This window comes from Dama dama, chromosome 13 (assembly GCF_033118175.1).
Source record: "Dama dama isolate Ldn47 chromosome 13, ASM3311817v1, whole genome shotgun sequence".
Taxonomy (NCBI): Eukaryota; Metazoa; Chordata; class Mammalia; order Artiodactyla; family Cervidae; genus Dama; species Dama dama.
In genome coordinates, this window is record NC_083693.1 from 43,059,754 (window position 1) to 43,083,952 (window position 24,199).

Sequence of the window (24,199 nt, forward strand, 5' to 3'; positions counted from 1 at the left end):
AGGAGATTCTAAATCCTCCAAAAGTGTGAGGCTAGAACCCTGACAAAATAGGAAATGGGGTTGATGTTTGGGGCACTTGGATGAGTCCAGGTCTCTCTGCTCCTAAAGCAAGTCCAGTCTCTGCCTCACAGTTGGTCCCAAGTAGAGCCCCACACCATAGTCCTCACCCACGTGCTCTCTACTCCCAGACTCTAGCTCTCTTCCGGCCCCCGAGCTTCTCAAGTACAGGAGCCATGTCTCTGTTATCCCTGCAGCTCACCTATTGGGTAATTCTGCATGCGTTCCCCAGAATCAAAGAAGACCCAAGAGGGGAGAAATGAAGACACTCTTGCTTCAGTCACTGAGGGCCTCTGGGGACCCAGCTCCTCCCCTGGCTGCACCCCAGCCTCCACTTTCCTGTTCTTCCTCTTGCTTTGTGACTCTGCAGTGGGAGTGCAAGTGTGGTGACTGCCGTTCTCACCTCTCCCACAGCAGAGAACATGGGCACACGTGGCATGCTCACACCTGGCTGGGGGTGCACAGCTCAGGGAGGTCTGGGGGTCACTGAACCTCCCCTCCTTCCTTCCTCTATGCTTTGTGTCTGGAAGGGAGAAACCCCAGCAGTTGTGACCTGGGCAGACCTTCTGGAAGAAGCAGCTACTCCTGCTTCTGATGGCCTTTCTTCTGCCTCCTGGGCTGGACAGTTGAGTGACCATCCCCATTCCTGACAGGGTCGCCCATCTCACTAAACCTCCCTCAGTCCTGGCCCTTCTGCTCAGCTCCAATCTCTGAATCAGCTCCAATCCCAACCAAGACTACACGTTCAATGCTGCATAGAACTCAGCAAGGATGGATGGTAGGAAGCAAGCTTTCACTAAAAGCTTTGTAGCGCTCAGCCTCTCTCTCACCACCGGTAAAGTGGGTTGTGAATTTGGTGGAGGATGTGAAGTTACAAAACACATGTAAGAAAATTCCTCACTCCAGCCAGGAAAGGACAACTCACACCAACCATCCACAGTTCGGGAGTTGTCTGCGGACCCAGCTTAAAAACCAGAGAAACTTGTCCGTTTCCCCCACCCTTCACTCCTGCCCAGGAGAGGAGCCCAGGGTGTGATTGGTCAGAAATGGCTAGATGACAGAACCCAAAGCTCTCTGGGTGTCGTTACTCTTCCCCAGGCCCCAGGCAGTTTTATTTTCTGTACCAGTGTCTTTGGCAGGGTCCTCCCCCATCCCTGTGGTCTTAAATCCCACCAGTACTATCCCCACCAAACCTTAGCCAAAAGCTAATTGGAGGCCATTGACGTGTGCAGTCAACAGATGTTTAGTGAGATCCTAGGATGCATTATGCCCTAGGACATAAGGATTTTAGAAAACCCAACTCCATAATCTCATAGGTGGATTATTAGAAAATGACACCAATCAGGATGTTAGCAGAGGCTCAGAGGGTCCAGGAGACACCATGAGAATGAGGGCTCATCAGGGGTCCCATCCATGATCTTCTGGGCTCCACCCTCTGGAAGGCAGTCTCAGGACTTTCAATATGTGTGTGTGAATCAGGGCACGGAGAACAATACTGAGGTTTGGGGTTCAGAAAAGCTTATCCCACTGCAGTGAGACACTGCAGGACTCTCCCCTAGTGTCTATTGGGCACCGTTCACCCACCTTGACTGCCACCTTCCCGAACCTCCCTTCTAGACCATAGCCTCTCCCATCTCCCCATCTTTCAGCCTTTTCTTTCAGAGGAGATCACTGGGGGCCACGAGGCCAAGCCCCACTCCTGCCCCTACATGGCTTTCATTCAGTTTCTGGGTGAGAAGAGTTGGAAGAGGTGTGACGGTGTCCTCACACAAAAGGACTTTGTTCTGACGGCTTCTCACTGCAGAGGGAGGTGAGGGGCAGTAGCCAGCCTACCCTTCCTGACACCTGGACAGGGCCCCGTCCTCTCCCCAGGAGCTGAGCCCAGGGGTATCCCTCCTTCACCCAAGGATCCTGGAAATCAGGACCACAAGAGCTCATCAAATAAGCCATCTTAGGAGCAGGACTAGGGTGATGAAAGGCTGAGAAACAGGACAGGTAAGTTTTGAGGTCACTGGGTCGGAGGTGAGAACAAGAGACAGGGTTGAGAAGGGTTGACCCACAATGGCCAAATAAAGCATCAGAGAAGGACGAGAGTGTGCATGAGAGCCAAACCCAAGCTCAGAGTCACTTCACAATATCGCTGAGAAAGCTCCCGGGAGCCCTGCCCTCATGTCACCGAGAAGCACAGGGCCCAGAGTCACTCAACCCCAGGACCCTCTGTCACCTCAATTCCCCCTCAGCTGCTGCCCTGCCCTGGTGTCAGCTGCCTGTCACAGCTCCTGGGCTGTATCTCCTGTGACCCCATGATCCCCACACCCCTGCTTTGCCCTCCGTGCAGCTCCATGAACGTCACCCTGGGGGCCCACAACATCAAACAGCAGGAGAGGACAGGACCCAGCAGGTCATCTAGGTGAGGAGAGCCATCCGCCACCCAGACTATAATCCTAAGAACTTCTCCAATGACATCATGTTACTGCAGACAAGGAAAACGCCCCACTGGCCCTGCCCTCCTGAGATCAGATCATTGCCCTCCCAGGATCTCCTGCCCCTTTCCTCCTTCCCATCCTGGCTGCCTGACCAGTCTCAGGGAGAGAGGTGAGAGATGGGGTCCATGCAGCCTCATCATGGCATCCAGGCCAGAGGACCACTGGCTGAGCCAGAGTCTTGTCTCTTCCCACCAGCTGGAGAGAAAGGCCAAGCAGACGTCAGCTGTGAAGCCCCTTAGTCTGCCCAGGGCCAAGGCCCGGGTGAGGCCAGGACAGTGTGCAGTCTGGCCGGCTGGGCCAGGTGGCCCTGGGCGCTCCAGCCACCTTCCTGCAGGAGGCAGAGCTGACGGTGCAGGAGGACCGGGTGTGCGAAACCCTCTGCCCCAGGCACTGCAGCCGGGCCAGCCAGATTTGTGTCGGGGACCCAAGGAAGGCGAAGACCGGCTTCAAGGTCAGTTTTCCCGTCTTTAAGCACACAGACCTGGGAGGTATGTGTAGGGCAGAGGCCGTATCTTCATCGTCAGCTGAGAGCTATGGCAGCCTGGTCCTTGAATCCAGTGGTTTGCTTTATTTCCCTTGAGTGGGTCAGGAAGCATCAGTCATCCCACAGCTGTCTTATCACCAGAGTTTCCAGGAGAAAATTGACAGAAAGGTAGACTTGAGTCCAGCTGCTAAGAACAGTCAGAGTCAGGCTGCAGCCCCAGGACCGGGAGGTGACCAGGCCTCCCTGGGCCTGGGTCTTCCCCACAGTCTCTGACTGAGACCACCCAGCCGGGCGGCAGGGAAGACAAAACCCCAAGGAGGCCTGCTCAGCCCTTATCTCTCTGCCCACAGGGTGACTCCGGGGGACCCCGCGTGTGTAAAAAAGTGGTCCATGGTACTTTTTCATATGGAACGATGAATGGGATACCTCCAGGAGTCTTCACCCAGAGAACAATGAAACACCTCTAACAGCAGCTTGAGACTGACCTTTGTCTGCACTGACCATTGTCTTGGGGAAGCAGCAAGAATCCCATAGGGATTGGCAGTGGGATCACAGGGCCACAATAAATGGGATCTCTAAAGCGATGGGGACTGAATTCCTATTTATTCATGGAACCACCTCAGTACATAACCACGCTGCTCCAAGACACCCTCTGCTGTCAGTTCTGGGTTTTACTTCCTCCTTCCTCCCTCGCCCTCTGCTGCTAAGTCACTAAGTCATGTCCACTCTTTGCGACCCCAAAACTGTGGCCTGTCAGGCTCTTCTGTCCACGGAATTTTCCAGGCACAAACACTGGAGTGGGTTGCCATTTCCATCTCCAGGGGATCTTCCCGACCCAGGGATCGAATCCGCGTCTCTTGCGTCTCCTGTTTGGCAGGCGAATTCTTTCCCACTAAGCCACCCTCGCCCTCGCGCCTCCTCAAGTCCCACGCTGTCTGTATAGAATCTCATTGATTCCTCAACTACGTCTCTTTGGTGCTTAGCCTTCCGCAAGGATGAATCTAAAGGGCAATTCAAACTCTCCCCCAAAATGGTCCTCTCTGGGTGTTAGAAATTTCTTACCTTCTCTAAGCCAAACACTGTCACCAACCCCTCAACAATTTAGCAAAGCAAAGGTCAGAGGAAGGAGAATAACTCCAGGGACCCAGCAGGTCGGGGGCCATGCCATGGGGACTCGGTGTCCTGTTTCCAGGGCGTCTCTCTCTCCTGTGAGGGCGGGCTGCTCCCACACCGGGACTGCCTAGAGCTCAGGAGGCTGAGATGTTCCCATGACGGCCCTCAGCCTCACCCAGGTCCCATCTCCACACCCTGCCCCAGGCCCAACAAGAGACACAGTCAACCTTGCTCCCTGCCTGCCATCCCACACCAGCCCCTGTTCTCTGCCCGAGCGCCCCAGACACTGGCTCCTTTCCCTTCCAGCTCACCTGGCTTTGAGTCACCCTTCCTCTCATCTCCCTAACAGAATTCTCCTCCTCATGTGTCCCTGCCATCCCTAACCTCCCAACCAGTACCTTCTGCTTATCAGAGGAGCCAGGACCCACCTCCCACCTGGGAAGGGCCACCTCAGGCCCTGGGTCCAGCCCAACATCCCCCAGGGGCTCAACCACCACCAAGGCCTGTTGAGGTACTGCGGCCTCAGCCCTCTCAGCCTGGCTGGCTTTGGGCCTCTGCCTCCCCCTGCTGGCAACCGGGTTATGGCAGCCTTGTGAGCCCCAGGGATCCAGGGCCACTGGGCGGGAAATACCACATTGCCATCCATCAGTAGAGCAAATACTGATCTTTCTCTTTGTGCCAGAACATAACAAGCTCTGCCTCTGCTATCAGGAAATGTTTAGTGGTGAGAAATTTCCTTTAACTTTCCGTGGTGCCTCTCCTTCCACAAGGAAGTTCAGTTTGGCACAGATAGACCTGTATTTGGAATCTGGAAGAAATCTTGTCTTGAAAATAATTACTTTCTCTGTATTTTAGCTGGATGGTACATCTGAGTTTCACAGGCATAATCTTGTTTGATTCCATAAAGGCAATGTGAAATTGGAAGAGGCTTGGAGACCCACAGGTCCTGGGGTTTCCAGTCTGTGCTCCATAGAGTCCTTGTCTGGAGGGGAGGGAGGGAAGAAACCCCTGAAACAGCCTCTTTTGTTATCTTACATGTGGAAGCATGAACCTCAGTTTGCAAATCTACAAGATGCCACATTTAAACGGGAAGACAGTTCATTGTGACCCAGATGTCTTGAATCCTTTAAATAGCACCGCCAGTGAATTGAGGATGATAGAACACATCACAGTCATGGTAACTGGGCAAACACTGAATTGAGTGAGATCAACATTGAGAAGAGAAGAAACTTCAAGACAACAAAAAGAAACACAGCAAAGAGAAGGAACTTCACTCAAAATAACAAATCACATGAATATGAGAATTAAAATCCAGCATATCGAAAACTAAGGTGAAAAACAAATAAACACTTATTTTTCACACAAGACCATCACGACATCCACCTGCTAAGTCTTCCCTGGAGCTCACAGTATCAGCAAGGGCACAGGTGAGCAATGAGCTGAACATATGCATGAAGGTAAAGAAGAAAATGGTAAGGTGTGCATGAGTCAGGGGACAACTTCGGGTCCCCGCAGTAAATGATGACACTCTTCAGAGATGTCTTCACAAAAGGAATGTAGAGAGCCCAGAAAGCCAGCCATGAAGAGCTCCACAGAAGCCCAGAGAGTAAGGCAGAATGGCCAGGGATATCCACCACCCCAGGCAAGGATATGTGCCCTCAAGAGGCACTGCCTGGTGAGTTAGTCTTCCCCCTTACACCTGATGGAATCATTTAATATAATATGAGATATATTAGGAAGAAAAACGATTACCTTATGATGCTGTAGCGTCATGATCATGGGACTGCTTGAGGCTATATATTGCCTAAAAGTGATTTCCAAATATTTTTACATTATTTCTTTCTTTGATCTAGTGATTTTTATTTCTAGGACTTTAACCTACATAAGATCTAAAATGTGTGTGTGTGTGCGTATTTATAGAGGGGTTACTCACATAAATGTTCACATTACCATTATTTAATAATAGACCTCAAATTAGAATCTGTATTAAAGTCAAAAATAGCTACATGGTAAAATACGGCATGCTTGCATTATAATGCAGTCGTTATTATCTACATTTTCCACTACTCTGGAAAACCAGGCTAAGAAAACACAAGAACAAAAACTAGGCAGAGAAAACAAAAGAAAGTAAACTAGGCTAAGAATATTAATAGGAAAATCATTTAAATAACTGAATAAACATTTGGGGAAAAGTGAAAGCTCACTAATTAATTAATGCAAATTGAAATATTGATAATCTTTACTTGTATGATTGGAAAGGATTGACACAAATGATACTAGTGAGATTTAGAATAGACACTGAGAAAATCTAGCTTAACATCTTGTAGGCAAATATCCTTTAAAAAAAAAAAAGAAGAATCTGATGTCACCATCAACTCTACCAGGAAAAAATGTAGAAGGTAATGCCCCCAAAATTTACACAGGTCAAATCTTAAGAAATACTAATTAACCCAGAATTAAATGGTGATTTGCTTTTTAAAATTTTTCATCACTTTGAGCACAGTGGAAATTTTAAAGTCATGATATAGAATTACAATTGCCACATGAAAGAATGGACACTAGATTTAAGTCAAAAGCAGATTAAGAGCTGTACATACTAAAGTCAATTTTTGCTTATACATACATTTTCCTTTTAGGCTGTTTTCCTTCCTACACAACCATTTATCTAATTTTTCTACAACACATATGTATGATTTAGATAACTTAAGTGTCTTTTTAAAAATATGAATGAGATTCTAAAATGATCTTCACTAACAGTTTCTTTAATCAAATGAGGAAAATGTTTGTTGAATGAACTATAGGATTCAAAACTGAACATATTGTAACCACACATATAAAAAATAAACATATAAAAAACCTGGATGGAAATAGATCTGTTAACAGTAGTCAGTTAAAGGGTGCAGTTAAAGCTAACATTTTTCTTATTTTTCCTCTTAATTTATTCACTAGTTTAAAATGTATCATTCATAAAATAATTGTATTTTTAAAAATTCCATGTTAGAAAAGGCAGGGTTAAGTAAGCTGGCAGATGTGTTAGTTAAGATAACTGAGCACTCTAACAGGTCACGTTTAGCACATCACAGCTGGCGCAATAGAATTCTCTCTCTGCTCAGTGACCGTCCCAAGTGAATATTCCTGGTGAGCAGTGCCCACGTTCACTCTCAAGTGTCCTGGTCTGGGCAATAAATTACATGGTCAGCCCAAAGTTAAGGGATCCAGACTCGGTCCCCTAAAGATGCTTTCAAGCTCCCCACATTCATCTGTGCCAAACCCTGGAAAGGGAAGACACTAGATGGTCAAGCGTGGGAGCGGCTCCAGCTCTGCATGGGGCTCACGGCATTTCATTCACCCCCCGTTTGCTGTGACAGTGACCGAGGCACAGCTGCACTCACGGAGATGAACGGTACAGGTCACCTGCGTCCCCAGAACACAGGGACACACGGTCTGGTTTTGCTAAACTGCCAGGTCTTCTCTACCACAGCACTTAATACTGTTTGCTGTTTAGAAGGATCACGGCTCTCCATTTTTTTCTGCTTATTTTTATAGAAAAATCAGATTTAATTAGATAAATTTTCATTTGTTTTTGCTTTTAGATTTTTATGTCTTTTTATTGAAGTGCCGTTGATTTACATTATTTGTTGTAGGTGTATAGCATAAGGATTCAGTATTTTGCAGATTATACCCCATTTAAACTTATTACAAGATAATGGCTGTAACTTCCTGTGCTGTACAATATATCCTTGTTGCATATCTATTTTGTATACAGTGGTTTGTGGCTCTTAGTCACATACCCCTACATGCCTCTCCCCTTCCCTCTCTCCTCTGCTAACCACTAGGTTAATTTTCATATCTGTGAGTCTGTTTCAACTTTGCATATACATGTACTTGGAATATTTTTTAGATTCCTCATATAAGTGATACATAGAATTTTTCTTCTAAATTATTTCACTAACCTTCATATTCTCTAGGTTCATCCACATTGCTGCAAATGGTGGAATTGCATTCTTTTTATGGCCAAGTAATATTCCATTGTATAGGTATACCATGTTTTCTTTATCCATTCATTTGTTAATCAGCACTTGGGTTTCTTCCAAATATCGGCTATTGTAAGTTGTGCAGGGGTACATGTCCCTCTTCGATTAGTGTTTTGTTTTTTCTGGGTATAGACCCAAGATTAGAATTGTTGGGTCCTATGGAAGTTCTGTTTTTATCTTGGTGAGGAACTTTCATACTGCTTTCCACAGCGGCTGTACCAGCTTACATCCCCACTTACAGTGGAGGAGGGTTCACTTCTCTCCATGTCCTCTCCAGCATTTGTTATTTCTGTACTTTTCTATGAGAGCCATTTCTGCAGGTATGAGGAGACATGTTATTGCTGCTTTGATTTGCATTTCTGTCATAATTAGTGATGTTGAGTATCTTTTCATGTGACAATTATTCATTTGTATGTCTTCTTTGGGGGGAAAAATGTCTATTTGGGTCTTCTGCCCATTTCTTGATTTCGTTAGTTGTTTTTTCGCTATGAGTTGTTTGTATATTTTGGATACTAATCCCATGTCAATTATCATTGGCAAATATTTTTTCCCATTTCATAGGTTGCCTTTTCTTTTGTTTAGTTTGTTTTGTTTCCTATGCAGAAGTTTTTTTGTTTAATTAGGTCCCATTTGTTTATTTTTGCTTATATTTCTTTTGCTTTAGAAGATAAATCAAAAAAAAAATATTGTTACAATAGGCAGTGTTCTGCCTATGTTCTCTTCTACTAGTTTTATGGTTTTAGTTCTTCCATTTGGGTCTGTAAACCATTTTGAGTTTATTTCTATATATGATATGAGGAAGTATCTCATCTCGCCTTTTTCTTTTACACGTAGTTGTCCAATTTTCCCAGCAACACTTGTTGAAAAGCTTGTCTTTCTCCATTGCAGAGTCTTGCCTCTCTTGTTGTAGATTAATGGACCACAGGTACATGGGCTCTATGTCCTTCATTGATCTGTATGTCTGTTTTTACACCAGTAGCATGCTGCTTCCCAGGTGGCAGAGTGGTAAAGAACCCACTTGCCAGTTCAGGAGACGCAGGAGACCTGTGTTTGATCCCTGGGTTGGGAAGATTCCCTGGAGGAGGAAATGGCAACCCCCATTGTATTCTTGCCTGGGAAATCCCATGGACAGAGGAGCCTGGCGGCCTACCATCCATAGAGTCACAAAGAATCAGACACGACTGACTAAGCACGAAACACCAGGCTATTTGGATTGCTGTAGTTTTGTAGAGCAGTCTGAAGTCAGAGAGGATGGTAACTCCCAACTTTGCTATTCTTTCCTCAAGTTTGCCTTGGCAATTTGGGGTCTTTTGTGGTTCCAAAAATTTTCCTTCCATAAATTTTAAGGTTATTTTTTCTGGTTCTATGGAAAATGTCATGGGTATTTTGATAAGGATTGCATTAAGTCTGTAGATTCCTTTGGGTAGTAAGGTCATTTTAACAATATTAATTCTTCTGCTCTAAGAGCACCAGATATTTTTCCATTTTTTTATCATCTCCAATTTCCTTCATCAATGTTTTATAGTTTTCTTTACTTCCTTGGATAAGTTTATTCCTTAATTTTATTCTTTTTGATGCTATGGAATTGCATCTATTCTAAATAGATTAAAATTGCTTCCTATTTTAAATGGGATGGTTTTATTTTCTCTTCATGATAGTTAATCACTGGTGTGTAGAAAAGCAACAGATTTCTGTGTATTAATCTTGTATCCTGCAACTATGCCAAATTCATTTATTAATTCTAATAGTTTGGGGATGGAGACTTTAGGGTTTCTATATAAAGTATCTTCTCATCTGCAGTTTTACTTCTTTACTTCCAATTTAGAAGCTTTTTTTCCCCTTGTCTTATGCTGTGACTGATACTGCCAATACTATGTTAAATAGTAATGGGCATTCTCAGCTGAGTTTGTCATAAATGACCTTTATTGTGTTGAGCTACGTTCCTTGTATGCCCACTTTGCTAAGAGTTTGTATCATCAATGGGTGTTGAATTTTGTCAAGTGATTCTTCTTCATCTACTGAGATGATCATGTGATTTTTCTGTACTTTTGATAACATGGTGTATCACATCCATTGGTTTGTGAATGATGAATTGTGTCCCTGGAATAAACCCGACTTGATCACATTGTTGTCGGATATGGTTTGTTAATATTTTGTTAAGGATTTTCAAATCTATATTCATCAAAGCTACTGGTCTAAGATTTCTTTTCTTTTCTGTAGCTCCTTTGTCTGGTTTTGGTAATAAGGTAATGGTGCTCTCAGGCTTCCCTGCTGGCTCAGACAGTGAAGAATCTGTCTGCAATGCAGCAGACCCAGGTTCAATCCCTGGGTCAGGGAGATCCTCTGGAAAAGGGAATGGCAACCCACTCCAGTATTTTTGCCTGGAGAATTCCATGGACAAAGGAGGCTGGCGAGCTACAGTCCGTGGGGTCGCAAAGAATCAGAAAGGCCTGAGCAACTAACACTTTCACTTCACTTTCAGTGATGCCCTCATGCAATGAGTTTGGGAGTTTATCTTCCTCTTTAAACTTTTGGAATAGCTTGAGAAGGATAGGTATTAACTCCTAGTTATATGTTTGTTATAATACTCTTGTGAAGTTGTCTGGTCCCGGGCTTTTGATTGCTAGGAGTGCTTTTATTTAGAAATTTGATTTCACTACTAGTAATCAGTCTGTTCAAATTATCCATCTCTTCTTGACTCAACCTTGGCAAGTTGTATCTTTCTAGAAATTTGTCCATTTCTTCTAGGTTGACCAATTTGTTGGCATATAGCTGTTTGTAGTATTCTCTTATGATTTTTTGTATCTCTGTGATGCCAGTTGTTATTTCTCCTCTTTCATTTCTTTCTTATTTTGTTTACTTGGGTCCTCTCTCTTTTCTTCTTGGTGAGTCTGGCTAAAAGTTTATTAATTTTGTTTGTCCCTTCAAAAAAATCAGCTGTTGGTTACATTGATTTTATTTCCATTATTTGTTTTCACTGCTTTATTTCCTCTCTGGTCTTTATTATTTCCTTCCTTCTCCTGACTTTGGACTTTGTTCTTCTTTTTCAAACGCCTTTTGATGATAGATGTTTCTTATCTTTTGAGGAAAGCCTGTGTTGCACTGAAATTCCCTCTTAGAATTGCTTTTGCTGCATCTCATAGATTTTGGAATGTTGTGTTTCCATTTCATTTGTCTTTCATTTCACCTGTGGTGGGAAGACAGTCATGGGGCAACACAAGCTGATCAATAAAAATATCCCCAAGGAGCTTCCAAAACATCCTTCTAAGTGATTTTAAGGCAGCCCTGAGGATTTCCAGAATGCTTCAGGAGTACATGGGTCTCCTACAAAGTCAAGACTAACTACGTTGGTTTTTGAACAAAGCTGCAGCAAAAAGAGGGAAGGGGAGGTGACCCAGCACCACCTGACAACTGTCTGCCCAGAAGACTTGGACTGTTGGTGGCGTTTGGAGCCAGGAAGGACATGGGAAACACCCGATCTAGTGTCCCAACATCCCAGAGAAGAAAAATAAATTGTAACTGACGGAAATGTAATAAAACAGCCCAAAGTAGATGTAACCAGCTATGGATATTGTGAAACATATCACCATCCTATTTACTCAAACAACACTTTCAGTCCAGTTCAGTCACGTGTCATTAAAATACAAAATAAAAGCCTACGTACCTCTCTCTACCATCATATATACCCTCTCTACCCAAATGGTCTCTCTAATCCCTAAACTCTGGCTTTTGTTTCTCTCTACTTGGATGTCTAAGTCACCATTCATTAATGATTGTATTTAATAATACTTCTGTATACAGCATTGAAAATATTTACCTATCATAAAGTTATTATTACATTTTCAAATACACATTTGGATCCATAATCCACATAAAACAGACTATGAACATGGTGTGAAATAAGGGTCAAGTAGAAATATATGTTCTTATAGGACATCATAGAGGCATTTATTGTCCTAGAACCACTTATTGAAGAGTAAAAAGAAAAAAATCTTTTCCCCACTCTCTGCCATAAACCCTCCATCATAAACCACATGTTCAGTGTGTATCAGTGTCTAAATGTGCGTGGGATCTCTATTTCTTGTCCATTAATATATGTGTCTATGTCCCTATCAGTACCACACTATCTTTATTACTGTGACTTCATTTGCTAGAATAAAACCTCTCATCTTATTCTCATTCTTCAAGACTGTCTTGACTAATGTTGGCCATTGGTTTTTCCATATCTGTTTAGAATCAATAGAGTCTATCGAACACTTTCTGGAGAATTAACTTTAAAAAAAATTTTCTCTTTCAAACACCACCATGGAATATCTCTATGTTTAGGTCCTATTGAGTGTCTCTTCTTATAATTTTATACATATTTTCACCAAAGAGATGTTGCATATCTTTTTATAGATTTATATTTAGTTATTTGATAATTTTCATGATTTAAATGTTAACTTCCTCAACATTTCCAACAGTATTATAGTATTTATCAAAATATAATTAATGTTTAAGTTGGTTTTATGGCGCAGCAAATTTGTCAAACTGCCTTATTAACTGTAATAGTTGAACTGCAAGTTCTTGGACATTTTCTACATATACAATAGCATCTCAAATATTCAGTTTTATTCCCACTTTTCATGACCTTATGCCTTTCACTTCTATTCCTGCTTATGTGCACTATGTAAAATGTCTAGTATAATACTAAAGAGAAATGGTGATTATGGCTATCCACATGCCGTTTTTTGTTTTGCTCTCAAGCAAAAACACTGTGTGTTTCAACATTAGTATAATGATTGCTGGGGCTTTTTATGGAGACATTTTATCAGGTTAAAAACATAATTTTTTATTTATACTTTGCTAGAATTTTCATTAATGAACTTCAGCAAATGCTTATTTATTCAATTGAATAATCATATGGCATTTCTCCCTTTTTCAATCAATCTGTTGTTTTACAGCAACTGGGTTTGAATAAAAAGTCACCCACTCCTAGGATAAACCCAAATTAGTCCTGATATATTACTTTTCCTTGTTGAATTATTCGACATACCTCAATATTCAAGTGATATTAGCCTGTAATATTCCTTTCCCATATTGCCTTTATTGGGTTTGGCACTGAGGCTTTGCTAGTCTCATAAAGGAGATAGGTAGCACCTCCTCTCCAGAAAATATCATGTAGTGTTCCTTGAATATTTTGTTGAGATGTTCAGTGAAGCTTTATGAGCATGGGGCTGTCCTTGATAGAATGCTTTTGAAAACAGAATCAATTAATTTAATATTTAAAGGAAAATTAAAACTTCTTGGGTATATTTCACTAAGTTATATTTTTTAGGGATTTGTCAATTTCATGTAGATTTTCAAAATTATTGGCTTCCCAGTGACATATAAGATAACATAATATGACATACACACACACACACACACACACACACACACACATCTCCCACATACAAACCCTTTCTCAGTTAATGCAAGTATCTTCTCCCACCCCATGGCTTTACTTTTCACTGTCTTAATAATATTTTGGATAATCAGAATTTCACTTTTATTCATCCTATGCTGTACTTAGTCACTCAGTCATGCCCAACTCTTTGTGACCCCATAGACTGTAGCCCACCAGACTCCTCTGTCCATAGGGATTCTCCAGGCAAGAATACTGCAGTGGGCTGCCATGCCCTTCTCCAGGGGATCTTCCTAACCCAGGGACTAAACCTAGGTCTCCCACATTGTAGGTGGATTCTTTACCATCTCAGCCACCAGGGAAGCCCAAGAAAACTGAAGTGGGTAGCCTATCCCTTCTCCAGGGGATCTTCCTGACTCAGGAAATAAACCGGGGTCTCCTGCATTGCAGGTAGATTGTTTACCAGCTGAGCTATCAGGGGAGCCACACCTCTATTCATATATACCCAATACATTTTTATGCAGATTAATTTATCCATTTTTACTTTGTAATTATTATTGGTTAGCACTTTCTAGATCTTAAAAATTTTCCCTCTGTTAAGTTTAATAAAGAAATTATTCTTTTAAAAGTGTTTTCCTTTCAAGTTTTATCTTTATTCATAATAAATTTTACTGTAAATTATTTTTGCCATTATTAATCATTTTAAACTCATTTTTTGTCTCCATTCTTTTCAAATTTTGACTCTTTATTTAGAGCAGCTCTTTGAACAGTGCAGGGGTTAAGGGCATTGACTCTCCACCCAGTGGAATATCCAAGTAAAACTTATAGTTGGCCCTCCCATTCTGTGGTTTCACAATCACTTATATAATCAACCATGGATAGTGTAGCATGGTAGCATTTACAACTGAAAAATAAAAACCTTGTATAGAATGAAAAATGAGATGGTGGAGTAGAAGGACTTGAGCATACCTCCTCTAATGAAAACACCAAAATCACAACTGCTGAACAACCATTTATGAAAAAGGATTTGACATACTAGAAAAGATATTCTACACACAAAGACAAAGAAGAAGCTACAATGAGATGTCAAGAGGAGCTCTTTCACAATAAAATCAAACCCCATACCACCAAGTGAGCAACCGACCACCCGGAAAATAATTATTTCTCAGAAATTCTCTCACAAGAGTGAGACTCCCTAGCCCCACATCAGGCTTCCCAGCCTGGAGATCTGGCACTGGGGCAAAGAACCCCAAGAGCATTTCTTTTGAAGGCCAGCAGGACTTGAATGCAGGAGCTCTACAGGACTGGGGAAAATGGAGACTCCACTCTTGGGGTGCATATACAAGGCTTCATGTGCCCTGGGACCCAGAGCAAAGCCGTGACTCCATAAAGGCCTGGGCCAGACCTTCCTGGGGGGCCTGGAGGGTATACTAGGAAGGTGGGATATCCTATCCTAGGAAGGTGTGGCTCACTGTGAGGGCAAGGACACTGGTGGCAGACACCCCAGGGAATGTTCATCAGTGTGAGGTCTCCTGGAGGTTGCCATTTGGGCACCAAGACCTGGCCTTACTCAACAGCCTGCAGGCTCCAGTGCTAGAATGCCTGTTTCACAATAAAATCAAATAACCCCATACCCACAAGGTGGGCTACAAACAAACTGGAAAACAATTGGAAAAAGACCCACTCATCAGCAAACATATTGCCTAAAGTCATCCTGAGCCAACAACCGCCTAGAAACACATCCCTTAACATGGCCCTGCCAACCAGCAGGACAAAACACAGCGCCACCCAGCAGGAGCAAGTACTAGTCCTTCCCACCAGGAAGCCTGCACAAGCCCCTGAACCGACTTCACCCACCAGGGGACAGACACCAGAAACAAGAAAAATTACAATTCTGCAACCTGAGGAACAGAGACCACAGACATAGCAAGTTAGAGAAAATGAGATGGCAGGAAAATATGTTCCAGATGAAGAACAAGATAAAACCCCAGAGAAACTAAGTAAAGTGAATATAGGCAATCAACCTTGAAAGGAATTCAAAGCAATGATGGTAAAGATGATCCACAATCTCAGAAAATGAATGGAGGCACCGAGTGAGAGGATACAAGATCGTTTAATAAAGATCTAGAAGATTTAAAGAACAGAGATGAACAATATAGTACAATGTAATTGTTGAACAACACAATACAGTGACTGAAATGAAACATACACTAGAAGGAATCAATAGAATAAATGAGGCAGGAGAATGAATACATGAACTGAAAGACAGATTGCTGGAAATCACTGTTGCAGAACAGAATCAAGAAAGAAGGATGGAAAGAAATGAGGACAGTCTGAGGGATCAAAATTCACATTATAAGGAGAAGAGAGAGAGAAGAGACCTAAGAAAATATTTGAAGAGTTAAGAGCTAAAAACTTCCCTAACATGGGAAAGGAAACACTCACTCAACTACAGGAAGCACAGAGCGTCCCATACAGGATAAGCCCAAGGAGGAACACAGAGACACATGTTCACCAAAGTGACAACAATGAAAGACAAAGAGACAATATTCAAAGCAACAAGGGAAAAGCAACAAATAACACACAAAGGAACCCCATACCATTATCAGCTGATTTTTCAGTAGAAACTCTGCAGGCCGGAAGGGAGTGGCACAGTATATTTAAAGTGATGATATAAAAGATTTTCACAAATGCTGGTTGGGGTCCTTGGCTAAGAGGAGACTCTGCCTTGGGCCCGCCGGTGTAATAAACTGCACTCCGCTAATAAAAAAAAAAATAAAATAAAATAAAGTGATGAAAGGCGAAAATCTGTAACCAAGAATACTCTACTCAGCAAGGTTTTTGTTCAGATTTGATGGAGAAATCAAAAACTTTACAGACAAGGAAAAGCTGTGAGAATTCAATGCCACCAATCCATCTTTACAACAAATGCTAAAGGAATTTCTCTAGGTGGAATAAAAGGCCACAGCTAGAAACAAGAAAAGTACGAATGGGAAAGCTCACCAGTTAAGACAAACATTCAGCAAAGAAAGGAAATCATCCACACACAAATATGATATCCAAACCAGCAACAATGAAGAGAGCAGAGTACGCAAATACAGGATATTGGAAATGCATTTGAAATTAAGAGATCAGCAACTTAAAACAATATTGTATTTCAAAACATCATGGGAACCAAACCTACAGTAGACACACACACACACACACATAAATCCAAACATGATACTAAACATAATCATCAAATCAAAAGAAGAGAGAACCAAATAGGGAGGGAAGGAAACAGATCTACCAGAACAAACCAAAACAATTAACAAGATGTCAATAACATATATATCAATAATTACCTTAACTATAAAAGCATTAAATGCTCCAACAAAGACACAGACTTGCTGAATGGGTACAAAAATAAGGCCCACATATATGCTGTCTACAGAGGACCCACATCAGATATAGGCACACATAAAGACTGAAAGTGAGGGGATGGAAAAAGGTGTTTCATGCAAATGGAGATCAGAAGAAAGCTGGAGTAGCAATACTCATATCCAACAAAATAACTTTAAAATAGAGACTGTTACAAGAGACAAACAAGGACATTGCATAATGATCAAGAGATCAATCTAAGAAGAAAATATAACAATTATAAATATATATCCACCCAACATAGGAGTACCTCAACATATGAGGGAAATGCTAATAGCTGTAAAAGGAGACATCTATATTTTATTATACTGATAATATTATCTTAAAAACTAACGGGTTTTTTTCCTCTTTTGCTATTTACTATTTCTTAGTCATGATGTCTCGTTTTCTTATTGTTTGCTGAGCTATTTGTATTTGGCTATATGCTCGTCACTATACTTGAAAAATAACTTTTTAGATGTAATTTGAATTTTGAATAAGTGAATTACTTCTAGATTTGCCATAGATTCTGCCAGGTACTTTGCCAGTTACTAACTCAATACCTCTTTTTTGTTAATTTGAGGATGTAGACTTTTAAGTTCACAGCTTATTGTGGGGAGGGTTTGACTAGACCTGTCTGTCTAGTCTAGACCTCATGATCTTTGATTTCTACACCATCATTTTAGGTGCTCTTCAAACAGAAGCTCCAATTCTGTGGATTTAGCAAATTCTCTCAGAGAAATAGAGGTACCTGTCTTGATTCCCATTATTCCTTCTGTTTTAACCTAATAATAACTCTTGCATTGGGAATTCTTCAAGGCTTTTAAGGTTTCCATACATTTTAAACAAGTTTGTTTGTGGTTGGTTTTGGTGGGAAGATTGGCATGAAATCCTAGCCACTGTTAATGAAATCCTCTGAACGTCTCTCCACCCAGATCATTAGGAGCATATTTTACTTCCCTTTTCGCACATGGACACTCTGTTCTTCATACTTTCCCCTTAGTTTAGATTAGAGCAGCATTTTAAAGACAAAATAAACAGTTAGAAAGCTTACATAACAATAAATTAAAATTACCCAAAGACACTAAGTAAAATAGTTTACCATTTTTGCTTGTTTTCCTGTTTTCTGCCTATATCTTTTTGAGATGCATAAGGATATTTCACGAGGTTGCAATCATTTACAATGGGATAGAAAAGGAATTAAGTTCTTGCAGCTTTACAAAAAGTGCCAAGCTGTGTATATTTGTATATGGGGAGAGGAGCCTTAACTTTCATAAGATTTTTCAAGGGGGCTAATCACAATCCATAAAAGGTTGAGAATTGTATTGGTTTTCAATTCTAACATTTTTGCAAACATTTACTGTATTGTAGGGCTTTCTGAGCCAACACAGAGTCTTCCAAGTATTTTACGTGTGTCTGCCAACCCCCGGTGTTACTCGACAGAGCTCTCCCATCCTTTCCTCTCAATGGTGAGTGTCCCCTTCTTCATGTCTCACAGGGAGCACAGCAGGGAGGCGCCTCCTTCTTAGGAGCTAGCTCCCATGGAGCAGAGATGGGTTTAGGTTGACCGGTCTATCCCGGATGAATAGGATCTGAGATGCTGTTCCACAGGGTCTGAGGGCTGTCAACAAAATCAAGTCACTGGGCTTTTTCTTTAGGCAGGGAAGCTTCTGGGACACAAAACATTCACCTCAGGAGGAGGCAGGAGAATAGAAGCCATCCCCAGTGTCGTGATTCACTGAGAGCTTGTTGGGGGCTCAAGTGACCTGAGAGAGAAATGGTCAGTGGCAGAGCCTCACTCTTCCTTTTCTTTCTCTGGCCGTGCCCTCCACCCACCCAGGAGCAGAGCTCCTCAGGGCGCTTGAGAGCTTCTAGAAAGAAGTGGGAGCAGCAAGGGCCTGGGTGGGGCTCAGGACCAGGGGGTGAAGACACGCAGGTTCCATTCCCCGAGGGAGGAGGAGGAAGCAGACAGGCCCCAGCCTTGGTGCCTGTGAGGACATCGTTGAATGTGGTGGGTTTGGGGTTCTGGGGCACAGTGCCCAGCGCTCCCCCCCGGTGCCCTGGGGTCCCATTTCTGTGGCCGGCACTGACTCAGCAGCTGTGCGGGCTATTGCACTGAAGGCTTCGGTTACTGCCTTCCCCCAGGTCCCTGGCAGTTGGTGGGCAAGCCTCTTGGGCAGCTCTGGGTGATGAAACTTATCCCAGCAGCAGGAGATGGGACTGTGAATTCTCGAGCCCCCGCCCCCCACCCTCCCCTTTCCTTCCTCTCCCCGGGGCTCAAAGTCGGGCAGGAGGAAGTAGGGGCAGCTACTGACTGGGCAGCCTCGCCGGGAAGATGCGGGCACTCCTGCTCCTGGTGGCCTTTCTCCTCTTCCCCAGGGCTCGGGAAGGTGAGTGCCCATTCCCACCCTCAGGGAATGGGCCCAACTCCACCCCATACACTCTGAAGCCAGACTGCCCAGATAGTTGCTAGCCCTGTTCACTGGGCAGCTTGCATGAGTCAACAGTTTCTCAGCTTCAGATTCTGAGGGCAGAAATTATATCAAGCCTACCTGGAGAGTCGCTATGAGAGTTAAGAGACGGAGTGTACATAAAGCTCTCAGAACCACCCTTGTACATACTACCTGCTGTATAAATGTGCTCTCTGAACTGAGTTTGCAGCCCCTGTGTCAGAGTCTAGGGGATCAAGATACAGCGATAGCGGGCCCATCAGCTCATCTCTAGATCCTTAAATTCATGAGCTGGACTCACCGGCATCTGGAAAGTTCCCTGAGGAAGAAAGTGCCACAGAACTTCAGGGACAGGCCCCTCCAGAGGGCTCTGGGTTTGCCATCCCCACAACAGAGAAACCCTCCTGTGAGGGAGGCCACACCTGGCCCTGCCTTCCGGGCAGGTGGGAGGGCGCCGAGGCTGGATGGAGAGCCAGCAGCACTTCCTGAAGGGTCCTGGAGCCGCCCCCAATTCTGCACCCTGCAAACCCCATTCTCACCAACCCCCAGCTCACCCTGCCCCCGCATCATCTCTCCTGCTCCCCAACTTCCAATCTTTCTGGAGCCACCACGCTGATGCCCACACACCTGCCAGTGCGGAGATAATCCTAGTGCTTCCTTCCAGGGCCGAGAGGCCAGGCCCCATTCCCACCCCTACATGGCATTTATTCAGACCCTGACACCAGCGGGTCTGACCATCTGTGGGGGGTTCCTGGTGCATGAAGACTTTGTGATGGAGGCAGCTCTCTGCTTGGGAAGTTGAGAAATGAAAGAACTTCTAGGCACCTGCAAAGCAGGTCCAGAAGAGTTCATGAGAGGAGCCATTGAAGGCAGCGTTCTAGCAATGAACAGGTGAAAAAAGACCAGGAGAAGGCCTGTGTGAATGGATAGAAAGGAGGATCTGATCAGAAAGAATAAGAGGGGGAGATAGTAGGTATACCATGGGGTTCAAATTGTGAATTCAAGCTCTTTCTCAATTTCTTGTAGGGGAGGCAAATTTAAGGTCACTGAATTTCCCACCACCCCCATCTCAAGGCTGGGGAGACCTAAGGCACAGAGTTCAGCCCCAGAGCCCTCCTGTCTCCTGGTTCCCTTGGCTGAGGTCTCGCTACCCTGGACAGTCACTTGACCTGTACTGGGGACCACGGTTCCTGCAGCTCAAATCAACTCTAGGCTCCCTTTCCTTTGCAGCCAAATAAATGTCATCTTGGGGATCCACAGTGTCACTGCTTCTGAATGGACGCAGCTGCTCATCCCTGTTCCCAGACCCATCCCCCACCCCAGATACAATCAGCGGAACAACCGGAACGACATCATGTTACTGCAGGTAACGACCCTCTGGTTCTTCAGCTGGGTGACTTTCTCCCAGCCTGGGGGGCTTCATGTGTCCTGGGACCATGGAGGGGGAATCAGGGCTGGCTCCCAGGGTGGTGGTGGGCATGGGGTGAGCATACAGTCCCTGAGTGCCTGCACACTTCCTGCCAGCTGGCGTCGAGTCAGACAGAATGAAGCCGTGAAGCTGGTAGCTCTGCCTCAGACAGAGGAAATGCTGGACCCTGGGACCCAGTGCACTGTGGCCGGCTGGCGCCTCACCGGGCTGAACAGGAGAGCAGTCACACTCCAGGAGGTGCAGCTGACAATTCAGAGGGATGGAGAGTGTCACAGTCTCTTTGATTTCTACACTGGCCAAAAGCAGATCTGTGTGGGGGACCCAAGAGAGGGGAAGTCCACCTTCCTGGTAAGACAATGTAGGGTCTGCTGACAGTGCCTGAGACAGGGGGCCCTGGGCAGAATGGGCAGGGGGACAGATTCCATCTCTGTGGCTGCAGCCTGGGGTCCACACCAAAGTGACATCGGGCGGGGAGGGGGGCTTTTCCCCATCCATCTGGTCTCTGGGGGAATTGGAGAAGTACCAGCCACGCAGGATGTTCATGTGCAGTGTTTTCTTGGGGCCAGTGAAGGGGTGTTGACCTGGGTTGGGCAACCACAGTCAGGGCTGAAGCCCAGTGATGGGAAAATTCAGAAGCTTTTCTTCTGCACCCCACCACCCTCCCATCTCACACACAGCCAGCACTGGAAGGAGCTCTCCTCAACCCCCGTCTTCTCTGAGGGTGGGGAGAGGGCAACAGGAGTGGGGAGTTCTGGAAAACTGAGTGTCTCTTCCCTCCTCTGCCTGTAGGGGGACTCCGGGGGCCCCCTCGTGTGTAACAATTTCCAATGTTTTTTATTTGAGAGCCAAACAATACTAGGTCACACAGATAGCCATAATCATCATTTCTCTTCAATAATATACTGGAGATTTAGCCACTACAGTTAAGCAGGCATTAGAAGTAAAAGGTATAAGACAGGGAAGGAGGAAATAAAACTGAATATTCAAGACCTAATATACAACAAGAATAGCCAGGAACCTGCAGGTCAATTATTGCAATTAGTAATTGTCAAATTTTCTGGGCACAAAATCAACTCAAACATTAATCATATCTCTCTATATATGATAATAGTTATGTCACACGAGTGTATGCTCCTCGGTTCTTTGTCTCGTCACAACAAAAATTTGGAGTGACGGACATTAAAGCCCCCTGGCGGGTCACAGCTCTCGGAGGACAGACCGTGTTATAGCTCTCAGGTCTCAAACAGACCGTGTTATAGCTCTTAAATAAATCAGTGTTACAGCTCAGTGTTACAGCTCTATTTATTTAGATAATAGCAGGAAAATCCATCTTTGAGGCGTGAGGGCACGTTGATCCAAAGATGCAAGATGCGAAGAGAAGATCACCCCATCACGCGGGGGAGAGGGAGGGAGCAAAAAAAAAAGGGGAGAAGAGGACTTTGGCTCCTCTTTTTATATGTTTCTCTGTCCCTGGGCCTGTCTTATGTAAATTGAGCTTAGGCAGGAGCTTTGTTTATCTTACCTGAGGTCCTCACTCCGCCTCGGACCTTTCTTTGTTCTATTCTTTTTTCTATTTTCTCGGGCTTTCCCTTCCAGGTCTTTTAGCCACTGCCATTTTGGACTCTTTTTCCCTATTCTAACTACCTAACAGTTAGAAAATGAAATTTGAATAAAACATTAAAATCATGGAAATGGTGAAATAACTAAGTATGAATCATGAAGATATCGCACATTCATGTTTGGAAGAGACAATATTTTTAAGGTATTCATTCCCCAAAAGTGATCTACAGATTCATTGTACTCAGGAAGTATTTCACAGAACTTTATTGGTTCTAAATAGACGTGGGAAACCAGTAGCCAGCATTGGAGAAGACAGGCTGAAAGGATGAGAATAAGATGGGAGCTCTTGCTTTAGCAAATGAAGTCATAATAATGAAGATAGTGTGGTACTGATGGCGCCATAGAAACAGCGATGGCAAGACAGAGACCCCGCACACATTGAGACATTCTACACAAATATAGAACACTTGGTTTATGTGGGTTTTATGGCAGAGTGGTGAGAGACTATTTTTTTCCTCCTAAATAAGTGGTGCTTAGGAAAACAAATGTCACTATGGTGTCTGTAAGGACACATCTTTCTCCATGGAAAAAATCACTTGGGCCTGCGGCACCCTCTCCTGCTCCTTGACGCTGTGGCCCCAGGGTGCCGCTGACTGAGCTGCAGAGAGCAGAGCAGGGGTGTGAGGAGCGTGGGGTCACAGGAGATGCGGCCCAGGAGCCGGGACAGGCGGTGATATCAGGGCAGGGCTGCAGCTGAGGGGACACTGGGGTGACAGACAGCCCTGGGGGCGTGACACTGTGTCTTGTGCTTTTCAATGACATGAGTGCAGGGCTTCTGGGAGCTTTCTCAGGAATATTGTGAAATTAACGTGCATTTGCACGAGGAACTTATAGAGGTGAGTTTTCTAAAATCCTCATGTCCTAGGGCATAATGAATCCCAGGATCTCAGAAAGTGTTCTTTGACCGCACAAGTGGCCTCCCGTTAGCTTTTGGCTGAGGTTGTTGGGGATAGTACTGTTGGGATTTCAGGTCACGGGGTGGGAGGAGACAGTGGTGTAGCTAAGGGCCTGAGAGGTGGGGGAGGTGGGGCAGAAAGTGAGCTGCTCGGGGCCTGGGAAAGAGCCAAGACACCTGGAGAGCTCTGGGTGCTGTCATCTATCACTTTCAATCAATCGCACACATGCCTCCTATTCCTGAACAGGAGTGAGGGATGGAAGGCACTGGTGCATAAGCTGGGTCCACTGACAACTCCCGTACTGTGATTGGTTTGTCTGAGTTGTCTCTTCCTGGATGGTGTGAGGGATTTTACTTACGTGTGTTTTGTAGCTTCACATCCTCTACCAAATGTACAACCCATTCTTCTGGTGGTGAGGGAGAGGCTGAGACCCATGAAAGATCTTAGTGACAATCTTCCTGCTTGCCTGCCACCTGTCCTTGCTGAGTGTCTATGTGGCATCAAACTTGTGTTCTTTGTTGGAATGGGACCTGCTTCAGAAATTAGAGCTGCACAGAGGGGTCAGGACTCGGGATGTTTAGTGAGATGGGCTACACCCTCAGGAATGGGCATTCACTCACTGGTCCCTGCCTAGGAGGCAGAAAAACAGCCATCAGGAGCAGGAGTAGCTGCATCTTTCCAAAGGTTTGTCCAGGTCACAGCTGCTGGGGTGTCTTCTTTCTAGACAAAAGCACAGGGGAAGGAAGCAGGGGAGGCTCAGGGCCCCCACAGACCTTGAGAGCTGTGCTTCCCCCTAGCCAGGTGTCAGCATGCCACAGATGACCACCTTCTCGGCCCTGGATTAG

General features: G+C 44.4%; 1 pseudogene; it reads left to right on the forward strand.

The window, feature by feature from the left end:
- The first annotated feature begins 233 nt into the window (after positions 1 to 233).
- On the forward strand, positions 234 to 24,199 carry LOC133068025 (granzyme H-like; annotated as a pseudogene).